Genomic DNA, 21678 nt, shown 5'->3' on the forward strand with positions numbered 1-21678 from the left:
TGCAAGAGTATTAAACGGGAACGGCCCCACGCTTTCCAGCTCCACAGTTTCTCTATCGTATGCCCAAATCCAATGTGGATCTCTGTGTCTGGCCTCAACCACTGGCAGTACATTGGGCATAGTCAGCTGGATTTGGAGCAGATTGGTATGGAGTCACCAACCCCTTTGAAGGGTGGAGTAAGGAGTGGTCATTGTTCTCCAGCATATGATTCCCCATGGCTTTTCTTTTGGGAACCATGGGCTGGGTGTTTTCTACAGCCTTGTGAGAAGACACCAAGCGCTGACAACAGTGTGAACTGGAACGAGCACTGGAGAAGGAGGCTGACCAGGTTCAAGAGCTGCAGTGTGAGATTCAGGCTGAGCACCAACAGCACCTGGAACTGGAATGATCTCTGGAGAAGAAATTATGGGTTCGTGAGCTGCAGTTTCCCCTGGAAGCTGAACGTTGGCATGGCAGTTGTTAGAGAAACACCTGTAGGTCTGAGAGCTCGAGTTCCAGCTTCAGGCTGAGAATCAGTAGCCACAGGAGTCAAAGCGGGCACTGAAGAAAGAACCGCATCTGTGCCAGTGGGCTGGCTCTGCGTTGATGGTTGTAGTAATTTGATTCCTTTTCTGAGGAGGAAGTTTGGGCTGAAACTGTCATTGGAAGCCAGAGCCCAGCCAGTAGTCACCCAGAAGGTAATAACCCAGCAACCAAGAGTTCCTCAGGGGCAGGCGCAGCCCCTGTGCAGGTGGTTGGGCATTCTGTAGTCTGGCCCCACACCCAGGCAGAGCTGATGGAGTTAGGGAAGAAATTCAGGCAGAAACCCATGGAGCCCCTGGATACCTGGTTGCTGCCCTTTTTGGACACAGGGGTGGATGGCATCATGCTCTCCAGAACGGATGGAGAAACTGGCCACCATTACCATGCACTCCTCCCTGAGGCAGCATCTTCAGAACTGCCATGACAACCCAGGAGACCATAACCTAATAGAATGTGATGACTGCCATTCATATGGTCTGGCAGAATGCTGGGGACTTGCTGGGGACAGTGAGTCAGTGGCAGTCTGATAGTGAGATCCCGAAGTCCTCTGGGAACTAGGTATAAAGAATGCTGCTTTCAACCCAACATCCTGTGGGCCAGATGAGAAAGTGTTTACGGTAGAAATGAGGGGCCTTATTCTCTGTAGCTCCCTGTCATCCCTTTTTGGGTCACTAGTGGCTATCTTGAGTTCCTATGTGGGGCAGCCCATCAATGTGGTTACACAGATGGTAGCAGATTTGGGGGAGCAGGAGGCAGCACAGAATCATAAAGCTGTGAGGGCTGCTGCCCATGCTGCCCCCCCCCCAACTAATAAAAGAAAAGGGCCTATAAAAGTCACCTGAACACAGATGTGGGCAGATTTAACTGCAGCCGGTGCAGATCGAGAGAAATTGTATGGCAGGTCTAATAAAGTCCTGTTCGAGCTTTGGCTGCAGCTTAAACCTCAGCAGAGATTCTGGCCGCTTAAGAAGTGGAGGAAGTGGGCTGCCCCAGCAGCTGCCAAGAAAATGGCTGGTGTTCACGTTGCGCAGTTGCAGGATTACTTATTGGAGACAGCTGTAGAAGAGGAGACACCCTAAGACCCACTATCCCAGTTGAATAAGGGGAAGGCCGAGGGACCCATCCACAGGGACTGGAAGGGGGCTGGAGAGCCCATGTGAAATTAGCAATCCACTGCTAATGTGCAGCAGGTGTTGGCATTAGAAGATAATAGGTGCTTGTTTGCAGCAGTAGCAGCAGCCCTAAGCAACTAAGAGAACTCTCAAGGCAGCACAGGCCTTGAATGTATTTGACCCACCGGCTCTGTGAGCTTGGACCTCTGAGGGGTTTGGATGGGACTTGTGGCAATAGACAGAGTGCTATAAAAAGCTGCCGAGGTCTATTAATGAAGAGCTGCGTGGCTAGTTGCCTGTAATGAACTGTGACCAGAGGTCAGCACCTGTTCTTTTGCTGAATGGACATGCTGCTTGTGGACAGAACTATAAGAGACCTTGATGGGGGAGCTTGCAGCACCTGTGGAGGCCCTCCTGCACTGGGGAGCTGCTCCCATCCAGTTGCAGAGATGCACCAAGGATACTTTCTTCAATGGACATAGCCCTGGACTAGACAGGCCCTCCCACCTACCACAGGTTAAGGGGCTAGAGGTGGGCCTCCAGTTCACTATCTGGGCAGCGTGCTCAGGGAGACATTGTGAAGGACTCCTTTGTAATTATTGTCATTATTGTATAACTTGTGCTGTTGCGTTTAGGTAATGTACCTTACTCCTCACACAGGGATCATTGTGAAAGATACCTATCCCATAGATTGTGAAGCGAGCAACCCAAAAGGGGTGGAATGTTAGGAAAACAGCTGTATTAAGCTTGCGTGCCAGTTGACCAGCTGCAAGCACTTTACTTGATTGGTGCGTTAGCATGGGGCAGTGCCACGTGTGCATAGTCTGTGTAAGGTTATGGGTGCTTCACCACTCTGAGGGTCATTTTGCTGTTCGTTTGCCTGAGAAGCAGTTTTCCCCTGCCTGTTTGTGTGTCCAACATTGTGAGACTCTATTAAATGGGAAAGGTCCTACGCTTTCCAGCTCTGCAGTTTCTTTACCGTCTGCCGGAAACCAGTGTGGACCTGCCTGGCCTCGGCCACCAGTATTACACTTACCTTCCATTTAAAAGCACAATAGTTTACCCAGGTAATACGAAGGAGGAAGGGAACCCCTCAGTGGGCTTTAGGGTAAGGTAGGACTGGGACTCCTGCCTTCCTCACATGCCCTGATGGGCCAGGCCCTAAATACTCCTGCTCTGTCATCCACACATCACCTTGGTGTTGGTACTCCATAAAATAGTATCCTGACATATGCCAGAGATTCAGCCTGGATTGATTGTCTTAGAGAATATTCCTGAATAGGCAAACTGGCCATCCAAATTATTGTTATCAGCAAGGGTCCCAGAATCTTATTAAACATCAACTTACTGATTTTCCAACTTTCCACCTGTGTGAGTTAGTGTCCTCTGAGAAGCACACACCAAATTGGGATTAGCTGCGCAGGACACTTATTGAAGAAAATGCCTGTGGGGAAAACTCAGGAGTCAGAAGAGATTGGGAAAACTGTCAGAGCAAGATGCAGGTCTAATTACTATGGGGAAGGAAAAGAAGCAGGGAAGGTAGAGTAGGAAAAGTTTTTTAATGCACTACATTCTAATAAAGTTTTAGCAAAGCCAGTGAGGAGTCCTTGAGCTAAAGTCACCAGTCATAGGAGTCTCATGTCTCCCAAGAAATGACCCGGCTTGATATCCCTATTGTATTCAGTCATTGGCTGTTAGCACCTGTGAGAAGCATAGCTTCTAAGCAGACACCTCAATGGATCTCAGAATACATCACCTGGATCCATCTGTTAATTTTGCCCCCTGCTGTGAGATGGAGGATGCTGCATGGTCACCAAACACGTGTTACTGGAATCTCTGTCTACAATATCTCCTCTCTACAATGCTGGAATTCCACCACCTTCTTGAATTGGGCACTAGTTTAGATCTCCCTCTATCACCCCTTTTCTTTTATCACACATAATTTCCAGAACATCCCTTGTGCCTTCTATTATATTACAATGAACTCCACAGACAACTGTATATTGAAATTATTATTATTTTTTTGTTTAGGCCTAATTATTAGCAAAATACTGGAGATAGAGAATGGAAAAGATAACAGCCAGAGCGAGCACAATCTCCTGCTGTTATTAATCTTTGCCAAGACTGATAAACTGGCAGAGGACAAATTACACGAAACTGTGGAGAATTGGAAAGGAGATCGGAGTGTTAAAACGGAATGTAGGCAACAGTCTGCATTAATGTTATGATTTGTTTAGTGAGGCTGTTTATACCTGTTTGAAAACAAAAAACATTCAAATATTCCAAAGTCTTTTCAAATCTATAAACAATACTCTTTCCCTTTACTTCTTTTTTTCTTTCATCATATTTACTAATTCAAGCAGTCGTGGAAAATAGTAAAGAGTGATGATGATCAAGTCAGTAACAAAATTGACATGGACAAGAGTGTAGTGCAGGGGTCCCCAAACTACGGCCCGCAGGCCACATACAGCCCCCTGAGGCCATTTATCCAGCCCCTGCCGCACTTCCGGAAGGGGCACCTTTTTCATTGGTGGTCAGTGAGAGGAGCACATTGACCATCTCATTAGCTAAAAGCAGGCCCATAGTTCCCATTGAAATAATGGTCAGTTTGTTGATTTAAATTTACTTGTTCTTTATTTTAAATATTGTATTTGTTCCCATTTTGTTTTTATACTTTAAAATAAGATATGTGCAGTGTGCATAGGGATTTGTTCATAGTTTTTTTATAGTTCAGCCCTCCAACGGTTTGAGGGACAGTGACCTGGCCCCCTGTGTAAAAAGTTTGGGGACCCCTGGTGTAGTGGTTACCAGGGGTGGGGAGGGGAAGGGAGAAGAGGAGCACAAAGAAAATAGATAGAAGGTGACAGAAACTATATGACTTTGGGTAATGGATATGCAACATAATCAAATGTCAAAATAACCTGGAGATGTTTTCTCTGAACCTATGTACCCAAATTGATTAATGTCACCCCATTAAAATTTATAAAAAAAAATTTCCAAAATAAATAAATAAATAAATAAATGTAACCCCCCAAAAAACAAACAAAATTGACTTAACAGAAAAGAGCATTACGCTTTAAATCTGTGACAATAGTCAGTTTCCCAAGCCTCCAATGTACATATGCCAAACTTTTCTCATTAACATTTCAAAACAGTCAGAGGTGGTAGAATTTTGTAGCAAACTGTAAATGATTTATGAAAAAAATATGTAGTCAGTCTCTGGCAAAGGAAGAGAGAAAAATCAGAGCCAATTTTACAGTGATTTGCAGTTAGTTTTATTAATTGTATTTGCCCAAATAAGGTAAAAAAAAAAAATTACATTTTTTCCTCTCTAGTTTCTTAGCTAGCTCAGGATGCCAAAACAGAATACCATAGATTAGGTGTCTTAAGCAGTACTGCCCAGCTCACATGACTTCTCTGGGAGCAGGTTGAGAGACAGAGCAAGCGCTTTGGGTCTCTGTTTATTAGGGTACTCATCCCATAAGGACATATCAGTGTGTACTTACCATGCACAGCCCAAACTAACTCTGCCTCGGTACTAGGATGGTAGAGAGTATTGAACACAATCCAGATTCTTCTTCCCTGATGGTTAAATTTATCTCAGAGGCATCATCGGCCTTTTATCTCTGTATTGCTTAGTCTGCTTCTCCAGTTTAACTGTATAGATTTCAATACACAAAACGTTTTAGAGAGGAAGGTAGACCTTAGTGCCTCGGAGAGCCTTGATACTCTGAATTTCTTTGCCGCTGACTTCCACATTCATGCTGTATTGTAAAACTGAAGAACAGAATAAAAATCTTGACATTTCTAACATGTGCTTTCCATCAATTTGCTTTGAATTCCTCCATCTTGGGATGAAATGCAGCATATCTATAAGTCTTAGGTCTGACTTTTAGATACAACTTTGGTTCAACACTTGTCTTGCAATTCCTTTCCCTAATGTTTGCAGGAATGCTGTGTCCCCACTGAGACACTGTGTCCCCAGGCACTGGAGTTCCTTCATAACCCAAAGTCCAAGAAGGAGCTGGGAGGTGTGGAGCTGAGAGCAAATTGAAGTCCGATGATGAAAAGGGTGAGGCGGTGTACCACAGGGGGCCGCTGGGCTCTTGTAACTGCCTCCAGGGGCATTGGTAGTAACAAAGACAACTCTAGTTGGAGAACTGCCCTTCAGTACTAATTACCTAAAATAAAATGTGGCAAGTCCTACCAGGCTCTTGTTATAAAGTCTAATGTTGTATTTCCATCTCTGCTTTTATTTTCACCTCCTGAACTGTTGGCATTTCTTTACCATCTATCAAGAGGTTGCTATGAACTTTCCCCATTTGAACTCAGTCAATGCTGAATTTATTTTCTAGGTAGTTTAATTGTATCTATCATATAAAGCTTAGCTCTGAAATCAAAGCTGGGTTATAGCAAGTCCTTTGGGAATCTGAAATGTGTACCATATTGGCCCACTCAAGTTTTATTTCCAAATTGAAAAAAAAAAAAAAAAAACCAACCCAAGTCTTCAGGAAAAAGAGAATGTCCAAACTGTGGGAATCCAGCAACATTTAGGCCCCGCAACAATGTTCACAGTGGCAAATCTGTGGGTCCAATGGCATAGAGTTCAACTGCTCGTTATTCTCAGAAATGTTTAGTCTGTCACTCCTGGTACCTATCTGTCTCCAGCTAGCTCCTGTCCTGCCGCTCTAGGAACCTATTTCATAGCTAATGTGTTGGTCTCATTTCCTAAACTGGGGGTTCCACCGGGCATAGACCCTATCCTCTTATCTGGGCACTTAGCAAGTCCTTGGGCATGGTGGGTTCTCCTTTAATATTTGATTTAAAATATTTTTTAAAAGGGGACTGCCAAGCCTGCATTTGAACTGTTTCTCAGAGGCAACTTGATGTAAATTGCTAGTCCAGAGTGTCAGCATTTGGACTGCTCTCGTGTGACATGCTGGCTGGTTCTGTGCCCCCAGTATGTCTACCCTACATCCCTTATGATGGCTCTCAAGGGTGTTTGAGGGTTGTAAGCCTAGAGGGCAGCTCCCTTTTGTTCCCAAAAGTAAGGAGTGAATTGCTGTCACAGTGTAACTGGGGATCTGAGGGGGCCCTTACCTTATTAGGAAGAAGGTACAGCAGGGGTAGATTGGGAGACTTCAGAGTCTGTTAGTCTGAATGCGAGTCCTCTTCAATTCCCAGTTGTATTACTGTGAACATCTAACATTCTTGAATCCTGGCTGCTTGTGTGCAAAACAGTGAAAATAAATTTCTTCTTTTCTCTGGGTTGTCATGTATGTGATCTGATCATAAAATATTATCCATATATAAGATATTATTACTATCTTCTCTATGACAAATTTATCAGTGGAATCTTCCATCAGATACTAAGGAGGTAAGTGTAAATTATATAAAAATTGAATAATTTTGTAGAAAGTTCTGAAATAAAAGCAAGCCTGTCTATTCACAGCACTGGGTTACACATTGAGATTCAGGTGTAGGAGGTGCTCCCAGTAAACAAGGTGACAAGCAACACTCGTATGCAAACTACTGGATTCCACCTAGGAATACCGATGATATAATAGACAAATCCTACCAGCAAAATCACAACTTCTTATCTCAAGGTAACCTGGCTTATGATATAAAATAAAAGCTCATATTTTACCTTTGTGCGTAGGGGAGCAAGTGTTGCAGTGGGGACAGCCCCAGGAATCCTACTTCTCAGAAGCATTCAGGAGCCCCAGATAATCATGGCCCCCTAAGACCGTAAGAAAAGGTCATGTCCTGATAGGAAGATGCAGCCACCCCTAAGCAGCCTCAGACATGCAGGTGCACAGGCTCGTCCTTCCCTTCTCCTGGGCCAGCTATAGCCACAGCTGCTATTGTTGCAGCAATCAAGCTTTCTTGGAACTGGCCAGTTTGCCCATGGTAGAACATTGTCCCAGCATGTGGTTGTCCAGGGTTCGATTCCCAGTCAAGACACACAGGAGAAGTGACCATCTCTCTGCTCTTTCTCTCTTTCTCTCTTTCTCTCTCTCTTTCTTTCTTTCTTTCTTTCTCTCTTTCTTTCTTTCTTTCTTTCTTTTTCTTTTATCTCTCTCTCTCTCTCTCATCTCTCTCCCTCTCTCTCTCTCTCTCTCTCTCTCTCATCTCTCTCCCTCTCTCTCTCTCTTTCTTGCCTCCCATAGCCATGATTCAGTTTCAACTTATTGGCCCCAGTTGCTAAAAATAGCTCAGTTGGGAGCATGGCCCAAGATGGGCAAAGCATCAGCCCCAGGCCAGGATTGCTGGATGGATCCTGGTGGAGGTGCATGCAGGAGTCTGTCTCTCTATCTCCCCTTCTCTCACTTGGAAAAGACAGGGAAAAAAGCTTTCTCAAGGCTCTCCCACATTCCTTCCACTCTTACCTTCAATAATAATGTGCACCTTGCTCTTACCACATGCATTTCTTTCATAAAGAAAAGTCTAGGGGAATTTTTTCTTTGTAAGTAAAACATTTTCTGCATTTGCAAGTTGACATAATTAATAGACTAAAATATTAAAATATGAATGCCATGTGGAGTCGCTAACTTGTGTCAACAAAGGGTAATATCAGAAACTATTTAGTCATAATGAGTCTTAGCTTTTTAGTTTTAATGCTGTATAATTTGGGGGCTTGGGGTGTTCTATTTAAAATGGCAGCGGAACTACATTAACTCCGCAGGATTATAAACCTAAAAGTAAGCACAAGCCTTCATAACTTTGTTGGAAGGCAACTTTCTGCAAATTAAAAAGATGACTCAAATGCCTTTTTCTCAGATGACAAAAACATTCTTCACAAGTAAATTCCCTCAGGGATTCAAATTGTATATCCAACAAGCATATTAATAAAGCATGTAAAAATCTAGGCTTGTGAATAGCTTCCTCCCTGCTGTGGCCTTCCAGAACAGTGGCGTTTACGAGAGCTTTGTTCCTATCCCCAACCCCATTGCTCTGTTCAAGGACTAGTCCAGGCTTTCCCACAGTGGATTTATAAGGCTGCAGCTTTTCCTAGGATTTCTTCATAGCATTTAGATCCAGGCTTACATTTATTCTAGTTCTTCACTTTTTATTATTCAGGCATTCTCAAAGGACTTATTCATTTCTTGCCAAATAAGTGTGTGAACTGGTAATAGAATTATAATGAGATATAAATTTGTATTCTTAAAGTTAAGGTCTTTGTCATCTAAAAGTCAAGACAGCGGTCCACCATCTGTTTTGCTCAACATTGTATCTTCAGAAAATAGAATGGATTTTGGCACGTAGTGAGCCTTCAATGTTGGTAAAATGAATGAAAAAATAAATGAGCTTTCATACTAGAAAATGACATATGAAGTATCTTAAAAGAAAAAGAAACCGCTCCAGCTCTTGTGATCCTCGACTGCCCTTTACTGTGGACCATAGGTAACACTTTGGGTAAACTCTCATTAATGAAAACCCCCAAGCGTACTTGGGAAAATTCAAACCCAAAATTTACTACTTTTTTATTTTTATAGTTTTTCCAAGATAAATTCACAAAAACAGGTTACATGTACTGAAACATACAAGAAACAACACATTAGAAATAGTGCAAAAATATTAAGAATCTTAACACACCACGTTCTCTTAAGTGCAATCTTTAGCGCTCATAATGTCTCTGTAAAACCATGGCGATGAGAAGCTAATTTTTTCTCTGGCATGCCCACTGATAAGCTTTGCTCCATCCCCTGCTTGCCATGTGCCCTGCTTCCTGGACTCCTAGTGGACTGGGCACAACTTTAGCACTGGAAGAACCTACAAGCATCCATATCTCTGTTACTTCTCTATTGCTACTTCTTTTTGTTTTTCATCCAAGCTCACTATCTTGTATCAGGCACAGAATTAAATCTAAATGCCCGCTAAAGGCATTTTGCATAATTCTTACTGAATCCAGGTCATATTACATTCTGAAAACAGAGTTTCTTGGTGCAGAGATGGGAATCTTTGTACAGTAGAAAAGATGTTCAAGAGTAAACTCCTGAGGGCAACAAACAGCGCATTTAATGAAAGGTGAGCAACATAGTGCAGTTTAGGGTTTAGGTTTTCAGTGATTGGTGTCGGGAAGCCTAGGTCTGGGTGAACCAGCCTTTTTTCTATTCTTTAATTATAGAGAAGTCATCTCATATCAAGTTCCCATGCAAAATTCTTCTCCTTACAGGTCCTCCCTGACTACACAATGGAAGCACCTCCTATGTCATTATATAACATTAGCCTAGTCTATAGCCTCCATAGTGCTGAAAGATATTTCATGCTTCTTCATGTTTGCCATCTGTTTATGCCACAACATATACACACTTTGCAGTCACCCTTCTTTGCTTGTTCTAGCCACAGCACCTAGGATAGTCTGGCCAAGAGTAACTTGTGGCAACCTAACAAGACAGTAAGGGCTTGAATGCTGGAATTTTTCAGGTAGACTAAAGAGGTCTACGAGCATTTCTTCAGTAATGGAAGGACACATGTCCAGAATTGTGTCTCTGAGAAATGTCGTCGGTAACATGCAGTATTAGTTGGCAAAGAGGATCCTGGTGCAGATTGTTCAGTAAAGACATCAGATATTTTCCGTAAGTTTTATTTTGTTGTATACTGTAGTAGCTGTTTAGACTAGAAATATCCGAAGCTAAAGGGAATCTATTCTTTAAGACTTGTTAAATACCGTACAATATATATATATATATTCATATATTTCCTAAAGCAGCTATTAGTTGTGTGTGTGTATATGTTTACAATGTCTTATTTGGTTGCTTAACACTATTGCTACATTTCTGTAAAAATGAAGACAACTATTAACCAAAGGACCTAAGCAATTTAATTCAAATAATACAAAGAGTCTTGAAATTCAGAATTTGCTGTAATTATTGCAGTAAAAAAAGAAGGAATAGTGAAGGCTATTTAAAAGCTTCCTGTCTTAAGATAGTATGTCCTATTATTCCAGAAACTTAATGAGGGGTAATAATAATGATTATGATAATGATAACCTCATCAAAGTCACACAAGTATGTTTAAAGAGCCTAAAATGAGTTTCCTGCTGAGGTGATAAAAAGGGTGTTTTGAGGCCAAGATGAGAATTGGATTTTACACACTCCAATTAACTTCACACAGAGGAAACAAACAAACAAACCCACAACTATTACATGATTCCATGCCCTACTCTCAGCCCTGTGCGGCAACCACAACAAATCAACAGTAGAATTATTGAGCACCTAATGTGTTGAGGATTGAAAACTATGTGCAGATATATGTTCCTAACCAGCTAGAAAACTGGATAAAGTGTGGATGTGTTCGTGCAAATGTCATGACTACTGGCAAAGGTTGGAAATACAGTCATTCAAAGCAGAATCATCTTTTTTTGGATATCAAGAGATAAATGTTTGTATCTTTTGATCTCTTAAATTTTAAGGAAAAATTAATGTATTCTTATATTCCTTTTTATATATGGCTTCCAAACCTCCCCTCCAATTCTGTAGTAACTGTTTAAACGACAGATTTGAGTATGACTCTTTTCTGCCTATACCGTGTTATAGCCACCCAGAATGTTTAGAAAGTCCATGTAAACATGGCATGTGAGTTCCTTCATTGCTGTTTTCTTGCCCAGCTCTCTGGCCAGTGTTTCCCGGCTTCATCTTCAGCAATGTATTCACACAAGCTGATTCTTGTATCTCTGCAGTTTCATGACTGCTTGCTTTCACTCATGCTGTTCGAAATGCCTGTCTTTCCTACTCCACCTTCTCACCTCCTCTTCTACTAACTCTTGTTCAACTTTCGGGCCTAAGTTTAAACATCACCTCCTCAAGAATAGTTTCTCTGTATCTCAAGCCTTAGTTAAGTGCCTTTAATTTAGCCTGCCATTGCAATCTGGATACTTCTATCATATAGTCATCATTAACCTTATTAGTATCCACTTACATCATTCCATCTAGTCTTCAATAAATCCGTCCTTCTTTAATTTCAAAAGTACTGCCACTCTCACTACTTCTTTTCTTATGATTGTGCCACCAAGGTCATCCTGGATGCAAAATATAATTACCATGTACCTCTTACTATGTCACTTGACTAGTTGTAATATTTGATATAGTTGAACTTTTCAAAAATTTTAGTAAATTCTTTAATGAAGTATACAATATATAAATTCCATAAGTCATTCATGTAAGGTTAGTAAAAATTTCTGTGTATTAAGTTCAACCTTGTAATTCTCACACAGGTGAAATGTCAAGGTACAAAACATTTCTAGCACCACCGCAGCCTCATTCCAGACCACTCTGTCATAATGGGAAATCCTATTAAAAGATAATTGCCAAGTTGGCCCCATCACCATGCCAAATCCCTGAAAAATGCAACCCAACCACAGTTCAGTCTGTTAGGAGCTGTCACAGGGAGCAGGAGTCCAGGAAAGTTCCCCACAGGAAAAGTCCGCATGGCACTGGAATTGTTGTCGCCATTCTATACTTTGCAGCCTATGTCCAAGTCCCCAATGACCGCTGCTTCTAGCTGGTAATGATTCAGGTAGACTGGAAAAAGCCATTTGCAGCATGCGTGGATATGGAGCTTCTGTTCATGTTAAGGACACTACTCTTTTAGGGATTCTTGCTGTATTGGCCAAGAGTTTGCTTAAAGGCTTTTAATCACTGTAAAAAAAATAGAGGACTGGATGAAGAAGATGGGGCACATATACACCATGGTATACTATTCAGCTAGGAGAAGTGATGACATCGGATCACTTGCAGCGGAATGGTGGAGTCTTGGTAGCATTGTGTGGGGTGAAATGGGCGAATCAGAAAAAAACAGGAACTGCAGGATTCCATACATTGGTGGGACATAGAAGCGAGACTAAGAGGCATGGACGGGAGTGTGGTGGTTACGGGGGGTGGGGGGAGGAAAGGAGGAAGAGGGGGAGGGGGAGGGGTACAGAGAGAACTGGATGGAGGGTGGCGGAGAGCGATCTCTCTTCGGGTGATGGGTATGCAACAGAACTAAATGACAAGATAAACTGGAAATGTTTTCTTTGAATGTATATACCCTGATTTATTGATGTCACCCCATTAAAATAAAAATTTATTTAAAAAAATAAAAATTAAAAAAAAAAAAAGATAATTGCCAAAGTTTGACTTTGTGCATAAATGGCCTAATAACATACATAGTCTTTTGTGTATAAAATATTTCTCTCAAGTTTGGATTTGTAAGATTCACTCAATGGCCTCCCATGTAGAAGTCGTTCATTGTTCTGCAGAGCTAGGTAGAATTCTCTTACATGAATACACCACAATTTGCTTTTATATTATTTACTTCATGATTATGTGCTTCCTTTCCAGTCTGTTGTTATTGAGAATAACTTTGCTGTGAGTATTCTTATGCTTGTTTTCTGGTGTTAATATGTTTGTATTTCAAATGGTTATATGAGCAAGACTAGAAGGTCATCTCACCTTTGATTTCCTGGTCAGGGCATATACACTAGCAGCTCGATGTTCCTGTCTCTGTCCCTCCCTGCCTCTCTAAAAAAAAAAAAGGAAAAAAAATTAAAAGAGAAAGAAAAAGTAAAAAGAAAAGAAAAGAAAGTCAACTCACATGGTATGAATGTGTTCATCTTTAGTAGATACTGCCAAACAGTTTATCAGACTGCTTATATCAATTCAAATTCCCACAAGTAGTATATTGTAGTTTCTCTAACAGCTGTAATTTTGGCATTTATTTATTTGTTTATTTATGTAGTTATTTTAATTGTGCTTTTAATTTGCAATTCCTTGTTGACAAATGATTTCTTCCCAGCTTTACTGAAATATAACTGTTGTATAACATTATGTAAGTTTAAGGTAAACAGTGTCATGATTTAAATCAAGTGTATATGGTAAAATGATTATTGGATTAAGGTTCATTTTAACACATACATCACCTTTTGTTTACAATTTTTTTGTGTGTGATAAAGAACATTTAAGAACTTTTTTAAGCAACTTTCAAGAATATGATAGAGTTTTATTAGATATAGTCACCATTCTGAATATTAGATCCCCCAATTTATTCATGTTAAAGTTATAGGTATCTACGCTTTGACCAATCCCTCTCAATTTCCCCCCCACACCAGACCCTGGAAAACATCATTCGGCTCTGTTTCTATGAATCGGGCCTTTAGTTTAGTTTAGTTTTGTTTTTAAATTTCACATATAAGTGAGATCATACAGTATTTGTCTAACGCTGTCTGACTTTTACATTTAGCATAATACCCTCAAGACCCATCCATGTTGTTGTAGGTGACTTCGTCCTTCTTTTAATTAACTAATTAATTTATTTATTATTTTCTTAAGAGGGGAAAAGAGAGAGAAAGAGAGAGAGAGAGGGAGGGAAGCCCAGAAAGGGACAGTCAGACAGATAGGGAGAGAGATGGAAAGTATTAACTCATAGTTGTGGCACTTCAGTTGTTCATTGATTGTTTTTTCATATGTGCCTTGACCATGGGGCTCCAGCCAAGCCAGTGACCCCTTGCTCAAGCCAACAACCTTGGGCTTCAAGCCAGTGACCTTTGGGCTCAAGACAGTGACCATGGGTCATGTCTATGATCCCATGCTCAAGCCAGTGGCTCTGCACTCTAGTTGGTGAGCCTGCACTCAAGCAGGTGACCTCAGAGTTTCAAACCTGGGTCCTCAGCATCCCAGGCTGATGCTGTATCCACTGTGCCACCAACTGGTCAGGCCTTCTTCTTCTTTTTTTAAAGATTTTATTTATTGATTTTAGAGAAAGGAGAAAGAGGGAGCAGGGAGGAGTGGGAATCATCAACTCTTGTAATTGATTCTTGTATGGGCCTTGACTGAACAAGCCCAGGGTTTGGAACCAGCAACCTCAGCATTCCAGGTAATCTCTTCATCCATTGCACCATGACTGGTCAGGCATGACTTTCTTCTTTTTTTAATGGCTGAATAATATTCAACATATGTATATGTGTGTATATATATATGTATTGAATATGAGGTTGCTTCCATCTCTTGGTTATTGTGGATAATGCTGTAATAAACATGGGACTGTAGATAGCTCTTCAAGATAGTGATTAATCTTCTTTAGGTTTATATCTAAATGTGAGGTTGCTGGATCATATAGTAGTTCTATTTTTAATAGTTTGAGGAACCATCATACTGTTTTCCATAATGCCTGTGTCAGTCTACATTCCCACCAACAGTGCACAGGGTGCCCTTTTATCCACAGTTAATCAGATAATTTGAATTTTTTTTGTTACAGGGGGTCCTCAGGTTATGACAGTCTCAACATACAACATTTCAAGTTTATTACGCTAACTCCCATAAAAACTTTAAAAAATTGTGACATGAGTGTTCTGGCTTATGGCATTAGTATCTTACTTATGGACTACATGGATGAACTAGTTTGGTTGTTCCAGGAAGAGGAATACACAGTAATGTGGCATCTGAGTGAGGGAGTTGACATCTCCCAGGATGCTTACCTATGCCATTTCAGACTGTTGGAAGTGTAAGTTTTCCATTTGTGTTACACTGAAGACTTTTTGGCCCTTATCATGGCTCCTATATTTATGTCCTTTTCCTTCTTCTGTGGCTTAGCTGTGTTTCTATGTTCTAGAGAATGACTTTATAACTGTTAGGATATATAAATGACTTAGGCTAGGGTGTTTCAACTTACACCAAAATTCGGGTTATGCCACTGTTGTAAAAACAGATCTGTGTCCTAATCTGAGGACCTCATGTATTGAGTTATGAGGACTTTATGTATTTTGGTTTTTAAAGTATAATCTTATCATTTTTATTATTATTTTTCCCTTATATTGAATGTTTTGGGGTGACACTGTTTAAAAAAATTATATAGGTTTCAAGTGCACAATTTTACAACACTAACTACTGTATTGTGTGTTCACCATCCCAAGTCAGGTTTCTGTTCATATTTTGGATATTAACTTTATATTTGATATGTGGTTTGCTAATACTTTCTCCCATCTGTAGGATCCCCTTCATTCTGTTGATTGTTTCTTTTGCTGTGCAAAAGATTTTTAGACTGATGAAGTCCCAATTGTTTGTTTTTTTTTCTTAGTAGGGTTTGGCTATCATACTAAAAATTTTATTGCCAAGACCAATGCCAAGAGCTTTTTTCCTTTGTTTTCTCATAGAATTTTTATTGCTTCAGGTCTGATGTTTATGTTTTTAATTTATTTCAAGAGTATTTTTGTGAATGTTTTAGGGATCCAATTTCATTCTTTTGCAAGTGAATATCTAATTCTGTTTTTTGAGAAAACTTCTCTTAGCACTAACAATCAAAGTTTGGCAGTAGACCCTGATGGGGTGCCTCTTTGCGTTTTGATTCCACGAAGAAGAATGAGGCAGTCAAAACTCTCATCAACTCCTCTTGTTCTTATTTAATGGCAACAAGAACTGTAATTATTACCCAGAAATACCCTGAAGCTACACATAAAAGAATGAGTAGAATATCAGTTGCAGGGTAATGGTTGTCCAGTGTTGACATATGGAAAAGAAAAAGTGTTTGAGTTGCAAAGTTGACCTTAGTCCCAAGGCCTAGAGCAGAGCTGGGTCAGGTGACAGATGGTGTCTCAAGGCCTAGAGCAGAGCCGGGTCAGGTGACAGATGCTGTCTCAAGGCCTAGAGCAGAGCTGGGTCAGGTGGCAGATGGCACCGTACAATGTACTGCAACTCTCTAGAGGAAAGCTTAGTCCACAGACAATGTGCAGAGGCTCTCTTGCTCTTCACTCCCATCCTAAACAAAAGTGCCAAATATTAAAATCATCTTCACCTTCACACAGGAAGAACAAGTTCTTTGGCTTTCTGCCCACACTCTAGTTAAATACCAAAAGTTGTGAGATACTCTTTAGTATAGTGGTTTTTACCGCTGTCTTCAGAGAGCCTGAAATGGAAATAAACTTTTCCTTTTAAAAAAGAAATTAAAATAAAATATGAATTTGAAGTGGAGTAAAATTGATGCATCTCAGAGATGGTTTTTGTTATTTCAATTCTATTAAATACAAAAGTTAAAGGAACATCAATAAACTTTAAAGAAACTATAAAGTTGATTTGATTTTTATAATCTTAAGTGGCCGTTTGCTTTAAGTAAGCCTTCCTCTTTCTTGTAAATTACCTTGAGCAGAGCTCTTTGTGAAATAACTTGCCATTTACTGAAATCCCATTTTAGTGTCTACTGCAATAAGGTTAGGCCAATTACAGGGTACAAATGCAGGTAAAAAATTTTTCTTTCTGCCAACACAAAGGTCACATGTCTGAGAAACTTTTGTTTGGGTGGATTGAGTTTTCTTATTCCAAATGAAACTCTATACTAGTATTTCTTAAGAAGCTCCCAATTCTTGAAGAAGTCTTTTGAAGTCCATGACATTCATCATCCTCTTCAGGAACAACTGAGCAAGTGATGGATTAGTTACAAGGACTTTTTTGTGTGAGATAGCAACTCCTCTAACTGATGACACAGTGGGTAGTAGTAACAAAAAGATTTTTCCAGCACAAATTATTGGTTTACCCTTAATTTGCAAAATTAGTTTAGGAGAAGCAGTAGCTAGCTGAGGTCAATCTCTTAGGATAGTAAAGGTAGTACAGAGCTGAAAGGTTGATGTTTATTAATAGCTTGTCACGCACTAGGATACTTGATTATATAAGATTCTGTTGCTTTTGACATCTCTTGGGTTAACATCTTTCTGAACAGATCATTTTATAGTGTTTAGATCATATTTTTATCTGGTGATTTCATGCATGCCATTGAATACCAGATTTCTATTTCCTGCTTGAATACTTCAACATCTGAAAATGATCAACTTTTTATGAATCCTACCTAAGAGGAAACAAGAAAAATAATGAATTTTTTAGAGTCACTATAGTCATGTGCTACATCACACTTAAATCAATGGACTATATATATAGATGTGTGGTTTCATGAGATTTCAATGGACTTCTGAGCAGACAGTAGATCAGAAACTTCCCAGGAGCTAGCAGTGGTGGGGAGGTGGCAGTGGGATGCAATCCCTTTTGCAGAGCCAGGCATGGCAGCTGCAGAAGCAGCAGCAGGTGAGAGACAACCACCTCCTGCAGGAACGGGCTTCCCTACCTGCTGCCTTTGTCGTTGAGGAAGTGGGGGAGTGGCAGTGGGCTGTGTGCTCCCAGGGAAGCAGCTGACACCCACGGGCAGGCAGCACCCATGGGCGGGCAGCACCCATGGGCAGGCAGCTGAGCCTCAGGGTGATACTGCTGCTACACCCAAAGCCTTCTGAGACAGAAGCCACAGGTGGTCCTGCGCTGGATGAGGAAATTCTATTGTAAAGTCAACAAGATTTTCCACCACTCTAAAGAGTTTTTTGAACCAACCATTCTGTGCAACAGTCTTATTTTTAAGCAAATATATAATGTCCATTTAATTGCAAAGTTCTCATTTAAAAAGGGTTACTATTATGGCAAAAAAAATTAATGTCATCTATTACCTATCTGTCTGTCTATCTTTCATCTCTGTTGTCTCAGGTCTTACTTCTAATCTTATGAACCAGAGACAGACAGACTGATCACATTTGTGCAACAGTCTTGTATGGAGTTGTGCTGTTACAGTTAGATCTGGACTGACATATCAGGAAGGACTAGAGTGAGGGAAAAAAAAGCAAGACAGAACCTTTATAGTTTTTCAGAACCACCAGTTCCTCCAGTTTTATACTTGCCCAACCTTACCTATCGTTCATTCATGCTTACATAAAATTCATAATGATATTGTTGCATAGAGCAAGGATTGATGTTTTGTTGAAGAAACTGTGGAAGTCATTAGGAACAACAGTGCTAGGTTACATGTAGGATTTTGGAAATCCTCTCTACATCACAGCAAAATGGTTTTGATAATGGACATCTCAACAGTGTAGCTGGAAAAACTACTATTAACAGTGATAGTGATGATTCAGAAACACAAATAGTCCTTTTTGAAATGGAAAGTAAAAGGATGTAATTGCTCCTTATTGTTCAAGTACACATGCAAACCACTAAAAAAGAATTGTATGTGTATGCTATTGTTAAAGCCATACAAATCAACCAGAGAAAACACCTATTTTCTTGTGATAAACTAAAGCTTGTTCTATAGCAACACTGTGAACTATAAGATAGAGTCATTAAGATTAAGGCATCATCTCTTTCAACAAATAAAGTAGCAGGCCAAGATTTTTAATTTTCCCCATAATGATCCACCCACCTTTATCTTTAGTTCTGCTAACAGGAGAAGGAAGCCTCCCAACAAGTATCTATAAGGAAGATGGCATTGCTAATAAAAGACGATTGAAAATTATAGGAATAAAGCTACTAAAGAAAGCTACCTTAGAAACAAGAAGAATTGAAGTCACTAGCATTGGGAAAATGCTAAGTTAAAGAGAGAAAAAGCAGATACCTTAAAAGCAAAAAAAAAAAAAAAGGAAAGGAAAGATCAAGGGAGAAGGAAGGAAGAATTGAAGAGCCATGTTGAAGACAAGAGACTGAAGAAGAGAAAGAGAACTAAAGGATTAAAATAGAGAAAAGGCAAGAGAAATTAGGTGAAAACAAAACAAAACAAATGGGACACTCGACATGGAATGTGACTAGCCGAAGGGACTTCCGGCACCAACACCAGTGAAAACCAGACTACCGAAATCTTTGGTCATGCTCTGACGGTTTTGATCTTCAAGATGAATTTCCTGAGGCAGGAACCCAGAAGTGTTAGAGAAAGCACTCGTGGGGAAGGTCAGTGAAGGCCCACTATGTGAATTGCTTTTTTAATTCCTGAATGACATCTAGGTGATATCTGAGAAGAGAAAGTGGCCAAAGATCAAATAACCGGTGCTGACAGCAAAGATTTAGCAAAGTCTCTGGATAACGTCACAGACCTCACAAAACCTGCACTGTCTGCAGCTGTGTCTTCAGCAGCTGCATGGCTGCAATTGCACTGGGGCTGTTGTTTGAAAGGCTTGGATCTTGATAGCTGCACTCATTCTGAAATCCTCAGACTGTGCATCTTAGCTTCAGGTGCTGATACAACATCAGCAAATGCAAGGGACAAATGAAAAAACAAGGAGGATTGGATGCTACAGAGGATGCCTGTATGAAGCGTTGTTTAAGCACTCCCAGTCTAGTGAAGAAACTGTCAAGCACTTCGGTGTATGATTGACACCAAGAGAAAAAAATGAAAATACTTAACACACTCCATGGGAAACTACTGACCCTAGTTTCTACTCGAGATTTTATTGAAGATTATGTTGAAATACTACAACAGGCAAAGCAGGTGTTCCAGGAGTTAAAAGCAGAACAATATTGAAAAGAAGGAAGCAACAACTGCTAGAATTTGTAAAACGAAGGCAGAAAAACTTAAGGAACAATAGCAAAAAATGAAAGAGAAACAAAACAAACAAAAAAAGAACTGGAGGAAAGTGAGCAAAGAAATCCAGCTACAGATTTATCTCTTGGGGAGGAGGAAAGGGAAGATTTTGACACTAGTACTCAGAGCAAAGAAATAAAGCAAAAGGAACTAGATTAATATAAGATGACCAATAAAGATGACTCAGGATCACATAAAAGGCAGAAGGGGGAAAGGGGGACAAAATAGATTTAAAGAATTTACAAGGCAAGAAGAAATCACTATTTGAGAGCTTCTTACTGATGATGAGGAAGAGCATTATTTATTTATTTGTTTTTAATTCAGTGACAGAATGGATGGTGGAGACAGACTCTCGCATGCACCCGACCAGGATCCTCCTGGCAAGCCCACTAGGGGGTGAAGCTCTGCCCATCTGGGAAGTTGCTCTGTTGCCCAGCAACTGAGCTCTTCTTAGCACCTGAGACTGAAGCCATGGAGCCATCCTCAGCACCTGGGGCTAACTTGCTCCAATCAAGTCATGACTGAAGGATGGGGAGGAATGGGGGGAGAGACAGAGAAGCAAGAGGGAAAGGGAATGGAGAAGCAGATGGGCACCTCTACTGTGTGCCCCGACTGCGAATCAAACCGATTCATCCACATGCCAGGCCAATGCTCTACCATTGAGCCAACCAGCTGGGGCCAGAATAAGCTTTAAAACAGAAACACCAACAAATAGAGAAAGAGCTCTTAAGAAAAAAATCCAAAGTGCCATTGCATTCACCAAAACCTTTCCCTTGGGCCGTGACCACAGGTTGAGGCAATACTGGATTTTCCATTCTGTTCCTGATCGCTTATTGTCTCACTGAAGACATGCTTTGCCTAGATTTTCATCATTCTGAAAAATGTACAGTCCCAAAATACTGAAGTCCACTAAATTGTCAGAAGGCACGAGGACGTACCTGAAAGTTCATACTACTCAAAGGGTTAAGTTGAATGATAAGTTTTTCCACTATCTTGTATACTCATTTCAAAGTTCTTCTGTGATTTTCCTAAGTCTGATGTCTGAATCTCCCTCCAGCGGTGACCAAGGTCCATGTGAAGATTGTGCACAGCTGCCAAAACCAGTGCATAAGCCGAATGGGTGATGCTTTTCCAGTTCTTGTGAACAGTAGAGCAGCTTTAGAAGCTCTTAATTCTAGAGGACACAGAGAAAGTCTCTTGTAAGAAATTTTGATACAAGAGAAAAGCAGAATATGGGCACAACTAGCTCATTTTCTGAAGAGGAATGATTTTGAGATGTATTAATTTGGATTTATAAAGTGATGTAAAAGGAATTGATATCTACACAGAACTGACACTTATCCCCACAGCAGCATAACTAGACTTTAAGACTCCTTTTGTCTTTCTATAAACAATAGGATTGTCTCCATTAAATGCTTGCATAACTCTTATTTTTTTTCTTAAATTTATTTATTTATTTATTTTATCATTTTTTAGAGAGGAGAGAAAGTGTGAGAGAGAGAGAGAGAGAGACAGAGAGAGAAAGAGAGAGAGTGAGGGGGGGAGCAGGAAGCATCAACTCCCATATGTGCCCTGACCAGACAAGTGAAGGGTTTTTAACTGGCAACCTCAGTGTTCCAGGTTGACGCTTTATTCACTGCGCCACCACAGGTCAGGCTGCATCACTTTTAAATGAAATTTGTAGCTTAT

The 21678-nt window shown here is 40.5% G+C and overlaps 1 pseudogene; it reads left to right on the forward strand.

Annotated features, from left to right (window-relative positions):
* Window positions 1-882: 882 nt before the first annotated feature.
* Window positions 883-21273, forward strand: LOC136383866 (bromodomain adjacent to zinc finger domain protein 1A-like; annotated as a pseudogene).
* The last annotated feature ends 405 nt before the right edge of the window (window positions 21274-21678 follow it).

This window comes from Saccopteryx leptura, chromosome 12 (assembly GCF_036850995.1).
Source record: "Saccopteryx leptura isolate mSacLep1 chromosome 12, mSacLep1_pri_phased_curated, whole genome shotgun sequence".
Lineage (NCBI taxonomy): Eukaryota > Metazoa > Chordata > Mammalia > Chiroptera > Emballonuridae > Saccopteryx > Saccopteryx leptura.